This window comes from Microtus ochrogaster, chromosome 1 (assembly GCF_000317375.1).
Source record: "Microtus ochrogaster isolate Prairie Vole_2 chromosome 1, MicOch1.0, whole genome shotgun sequence".
NCBI classification, from domain to species: Eukaryota; Metazoa; Chordata; class Mammalia; order Rodentia; family Cricetidae; genus Microtus; species Microtus ochrogaster.
The window spans coordinates 60551874-60558183 of NC_022009.1; the positions used below are offsets into that span (position 1 = coordinate 60551874).

The 6310-nt window shown below is 44.4% G+C and overlaps 1 protein-coding gene across 3 annotated transcripts in view; it reads right to left on the reverse strand.

Annotated features, from left to right (window-relative positions):
- The window catches only part of Akap6 (A-kinase anchoring protein 6), a 387996-nt gene extending 381942 nt beyond the window's left edge, over positions 1-6054 (reverse strand). Inside the window, exon 1 of one of the 3 annotated variants that reach the window (XM_013347205.2) lies at positions 5852-6052. The gene's annotated coding sequence lies outside the window, so the exon portion shown is untranslated. Of the gene's footprint in view, positions 1-5851 lie in introns of all 3 variants that reach the window. The other 2 variants (XM_013347218.2, XM_013347211.2) reach the window with 2 other exon arrangements.
- Between the last annotated feature and the right edge of the window lie 256 nt (positions 6055-6310).

Consider the following 6310-nt stretch of genomic DNA (forward strand, 5'->3'; position numbering starts at 1 on the left):
CCAAGCGGTGATTAAATGAACACAGTGTCCGTGTAATTATTTCGGGTAGAGCTAGCCATGTGGGCGGCCGGGTGCCGGGACGCAGCCCGCCGCTCCTATTTCTACAGAACGGCTCATTATATTGACTGTAATTCCCTTTCTAATTAAAAAAATATATGAACTCTGCCTGCAGTAATACAACCTCAAATCATAGGTCCCTGGCCTCCTGAGGAGAGGGATGAAGATGATGGGCAAAGAGAGGGAGGGGAGTGGTAAAAACCATTCCCAGCCGGCATAAATATGCTGTGTAATTAGTTAAATGAGGATTAAAGAAGGTGGGGATAGGGATCAGGTAGGAAACAAAGGGTACAAGAATCGGGGTAAACATTGAACCAATAGGATGGTTAATTAGCTTGCTTTGCAGAGAGGATTTGATTTCTCCCCTGAAAGCAATGGTGGTGGCACAGAAACCTGGCCTCCCGAACATCAGCTGTAGTGTAATTCATCCCCGATTGCCTGTAAAAGCCAGGCCACTGAGTCGCTGGGCACACTGTTAGTTTTCTATGGGGTAAGGGGTACGGGAGAGGGTCTTTTGCTCTGAGTTATTTTAATAACAGTGGTCTCTTAACTTTAAAGTTCTAAAATTATATCTGGACTGTCTCAGAGCTAGGGTAGAAGAGAGCCTCAAACCCAAACGCCCACAGGGCTCAAGCAGCACCAAAAGGTACACCAAAGAGTCAGTAAAGAACTGACTGCAGCCTTTACAGAGTATAGCAGAGAACGAAAATGCAGATTTCTCCCTAGACAGATGTCATTAAGTTCCAAGGTCACAACAGCGAAGTATTGAGCCGTGTATGCATTTGTCCAACCACACAGGTTATGACATAAGCTGCAAGCCAGGTTCAGGGCAGGCACCAGGTAGTTTGAGAATTTGTTCTGAAAGTCCGACATTCTCTCCCTAGTTGTCATTGTGAATCAAGCGTACCGTTGCAAGACGGCTGCAAGAATCTGGGGCATGCTTTATAGCCGGGATCAGAGGATAGTACAGCTGGTGGAATATACGAGAAAAAAAAAAAAACTCTTTTATATCCTCACCAAGTCTTAACCCAAATCAAGGATTCAGATTCCAACAGACACATGCTTCTGGAGAAGAAACCTTATGTTCTAATAATTTAGAATACCTAACAGTCAAGTCCAAAGTCCTATAAAAAGTGATACTCCAACGAAAAAAATGTTTTCAGTTACCAACAAAAATGCAAGAGCTCTCAATCTTAAGTGGTTTTTGTTTGTTTTGTTTTTCTGCTTTGAAAAACCAAGATGGACACATAAATGTTGCGATGGTTTTAATCCGGAATATTCCCAAAGGTTCTTGGTTTAAGCACTTGACAACCAACTGCTGTCGCTGTTTGGGGAGGTGAGACATGGGCATGTCTTTGATGCTTACTCTTGCCTCTGCTTCCAATCCAGCGCTCTCCTTTCTGATCCACCAAGATGGGAGGGACTGCCTCCTCAAACTGCTGCCACCATAAACATACTCAATCCTGTGCCATGACATCCCTGCCCTGGGAGACTCTACCCTCCGAGTCCATGAGCTTAAATCAGCCCCTGCTTTGGAGAAGCATTGGGACATGAAATGACATGAGAAGGCCATGCAGACAAGAGCAGCCCTCGAAATGCTCGTGCAAATGCCTAGCTCCAAGTAAATTAACTAAGATACTTGTTTTGTACAGCATGCTAGTATAAACATGCAAGGCTGGAGCCTTGCATGCACACAGCTCCACTGGTGTCTGCCTTCCCAGAACGCTATCTGTACCTACAACCCTGCCCAGGAAGGGAGCTTGCCAGGGAGAGAACTGTTGCACTAGAATCTTTAGCATCTCTCCTTAACTGATCTGCCTTATACATTCCTCGTTTTCATAAGTCAGCTTTGTCAGCTGAGACAGAAATACACTTTCTGAATTATTTTGCCATTATGTTTCTCAGAGTAGCTTATACCAATATGACAATGTTGGCCTTTTGACACATGGCAGGATTCTAATCCATCCCAAGGAGGAAAAACTGGCTATTATTCAATGTAGTATGTTCCTCTCCATAAATGACCCATGTAGGCATAAACAGATATACAGTTATAGAGATTTCTATATTAGTACATGGAATCAAAGTAAACGGAATCTTTTTTTTTTTTCAGTATCAAGGTGAAAGGAATCACCCTAGTGATGGTACCAGCTTATTGCCCTTTCCCTCTAGGATACACTGTATGTAGATACTCTGACTGTTTCCTAATCGACCTCTCAACCCTCACGCAGAAAAAAAAAAAAACTTGGGCCTCCTTGGAGCAGTCCAGGACAAAGGCTAACTTCTTCCCAGAACCTAGAAAAGGCTAATGCACCCAGTGGAATAACATGTCTAAGTATTCACCCTTCCAAAATCAATATCAGTGTGCTGTCAGTGTGTGCATTAGCCTATACTTACACAAAGGACAGCCCCTAGAGCCCTGTAATGACACTGGGAGTGGATAGCTAGGAATGGGCAAGATGATGCAGAGCATTGCACTCCTCAAGCACGAGGCTTCCAGGATGTTGCGCAAGACTGGGATTCTTGTACCAGACCCCTCAGCACTCGGTGTCAGCCGCTGATACACCCAGCCAAAGAACTCAAGAGGTAAATTCATATTAGACCTTCTAGCCTGTGAGAAAAGTTTTGCATTTATTATTTGCCTGGCATTGCCAGAAAATGCAAATATCTTGAGATTTGCAGAACACTACAGAAACAGCTAAGACGGGTACAATGAACTTGAAACGCTAAGGACTCAGATAAGACCCACTTTCAGGGAGACTCCGCCATGCTCACTCCCATCCATGTAGCATTTCCTATGCTCAGACCCAGCTAAAACGACATGCCCAATGAGGGTAGTGGCCAAGGCCTGAGCATCAATTCTGCATCACTTATACAGCGATGGTCAGAGCAATTACTCACACCTGACCAAGATTCGTGTTCTCCTTTAAACAGACCTGAGTGTAGTGAGACTGCATTCCGCCTGTAAAATCTGATCTCGCAGTCGGAATTAGGAGGGGTAGGGGATGAGCAATAAAGTAGAAATGACTAAGGCGGTTCAGACGTTGTAAGACTAGAGCGCTATGGCAAGCATGCAGGCTTTCCAGCCAGGAGGCACTAGCTTAGAATCATAGTCCGGTTGTTCATAAGGCATGTGACTTGTCTAACCTAAGAACTGATTTGGTAAAATATGAACACCAGTCCCCAAGCTTGCAAAATGAGACTGTTCCTTCCTACCTCATAAAGTCATCTTAAGACTAAACAAGCTAATACAGAAAGCTTGCTCCAGTAAAACTGATATAATGAGCTTAATAAATATTATAGTTGTTAATATGATTTTTATTTTTATTAGGCCCACTATGGCCTAGTTATTTAGGAAGAATTAAATCCATCATAATTTTGTAATTCATGAACAAAATCCGTAACCAACAGCCTACATGGGGTTAACTGCTCACCGGACTTAGCACAGTCTAAACTTGGCCACACAGTCAACATGATTTTGATAAGATTCCAGTTATTATGCACAATGAAATACTTGAGATTCTAGAAAATTTCACTGAGACACCAATAAATCCAGCCACGGAACAATTTCTCTCCCCATACACACACACACACACACACCGCCCCTTGGGGATATATTAAAGCGACAGCAACTGAAATAGCCTTAGCTCGTAATTAAACAGCTAAACAGAGTGCAGCCCCGGCTGTGGCCCTCTAAGACACAGAACACACGGGTGACAGCTCCGGCTACCAGGGCTTTGTTCTCCTGGAGCAAAAACCATGAAGACATAAAGTTGGGGAAGTGTTGCTGCACACTGTGGGGGCTGGGAGGAGGGTGACAGGCTTGTCTGCGCTGGGCGGATGTTCCACTAGCAACTGTGCAGCAGCCCACACCCACCAGGGCCCTTCCCCACCCTAAGAGAGTGACTTCACTTTTCTGACACTGCCCTTAAGGAATCTGGCCCCTGTGACTTCCAGTAATTGTATGCATCACCCGTGATGAAGCAGCTAAAAGCAGTGTCAGAAAGAAGAGATAAGAATTAAGGCCAGAGAAGCCCCCACAAAAACACCAGCCCTGAGCTATTTTATCACTCCCAGAAATTCACATTACCAGACAAGTCTTTTCTCAATCCTTGTCATTGAAAGGCACACTTCAGAGGGATTGTGATGGGTGCTGGGCATGGGGTCCAGACTTGTACTTTAGCCACCAGGCACACTCTCCCTTCCCCCATTGACATCTTGCTCCTCCCTTTCACCTTAGAGCTTCTGGCTTGGCTGTGCTCACACCCAGCAGAGCTTGCAGCTCACACTACGCCTCAAAAAAAAAAAAAAAAAAAAAAAAAAAAAAAAAAAGCAGGCAGTGACCGTCCATGCTCCTAAGTGCTTGAGAGAAAAGCCAGGCTGAGTGGACCTCTTCCCTCCCAGTTAGCCGCCTGCCAGCCGTGTACCCTTAAAGGACTCCGGAGCAGCATGCGTGTGGTGTGGGATAAACAAACTAATTAAAACCCAAGCTCTCCCACTCAGGCTAGTGCCTAATGGGCCTGATATGCTCAACTCCACAGGAAAAAAATAAAGCAATCCAAGCTGTTCCTGCTTCTTAGGATATATCTGTTACAGGCGCCATCAACAATCTAAGCTAAACATAAAGGAACTCGAGGGTGCTGTCCTTTCCAGTAAGACCATATAAGTGGGAACTATCAACTGGACTGCCCTGACACCCAGGACCACTCCCTAACTGTAAGGAGGCAGACCGATCAACTGCGCTGACATGTGTAATCAGTCGCACCAGGGAAATCTGGTCCATTTCATTCCCCAAAACAAAAGGCAAAGACACAGTTCCCTACTGACCTCTTGGACTTTCCTTTAGAAAATAAAAAAAAAGGGGGGGGGGGGAGAAGTGTAAAGGGTGTAAAGGCAAGCTCTGGATTAAATGTAAACAATGCCTGTCTGTCCAGAGTTTCAGAACGAGGTGATGTTATGAGTGGAGGTTTGCCTTCCTAACGAGTACTAAGACACCCTGACATTTATCCATCACATCAGCTTGGCTCTAAAGTTAAGCAAGAGATGGCAGAGCCACTGGTCCCTCCAGAGTGTCTCGCCTGGTTATCTTTGACTATAACTGCGGCAGAGAGATATGCTCCTCTCCCATGACAAACCAGCCTGCAAACAGCTCCCGCTACAGCCTCCTAACTATGGAGGACATGAAGACATCCTGTACAAATCAAAGGACATAAATAATTTCATTTGGTTTCAGTCTTTACGCTTTTGATAAACTCTTTCTTGAACACACGAGAGAACGCCTTTCAGTTGAGGGTTATGTCAAAGGCTTCATTCAGCCTTCATTCCTCGCTGTGAGGAACCTGAAACCCAATGGAGGTAAATCCTGAATTCCATTCTGCAAGTCACTAAATATTTCATAAACCACAGAGGCAAATGGGACCAATTAGCCCTGCCCCATAAAAAAGAAACATATCTTTACAATGCTACAATACCATGAACTACACATATGAGAGCTTATATGGGCGTTTGCGGTAGAAAATTATCCTGCGTTTATTTTTTTTATTGTTATTCCATGAGAACACTAAATATAACAGGCAGAGCCAGAGTAAGAAATCTTTACATTTTGATTCCTACATGATGCTTGCAGGCCTTTGTCTTAACACAGCAGCCTGAAAACAGAATTAAGCAAAACAACCTCTCTTTCTCCGGTCCATTTTAAACAGACAACATCCCCCCCATCTCTTTGCCTGAGCAGACGCTGCCGCCGACCAGCCAACAAAACAACCATGTAATTAAGGCTCGGACATTTAACACTCACCATCTCCTGCTCTCGCCGTCTTCTTTTGATGTTTACAGCACATCTGTAGGATGCAATACTAGGAGATGCCTTGTTTGACCTGCTGCATGATGCTGTGACATCAGTTCAGATGATGCAGCTCATTATGGGAAAGGCTGCTGTTGCTATGGCAACCGGGATGTGCTAGGAATCTTTGCTGCATTTCCAGTGGAGCCCGAGACAATACGGAAGCTCTGTAAGAAACAGACAATATGCAAAATTCAGTCCAAAGGAAGAGGGTTTCTCATTGGACTAAAATCTGTTAAGTTCAAAAGGGATTTTCCTAGAAGAATTTTGGAGGAAAGTATTAAATTACCTCTTTATTTGCTGCTATAGATTTAGAGACTAAAGGTGGGAGTGGACTGTAGGCTCAGGACTGAGAAAATACAAACTCATATTCATGTTTCCCTATCAGGCAACCTGATCATTTCTTCTCTCTGG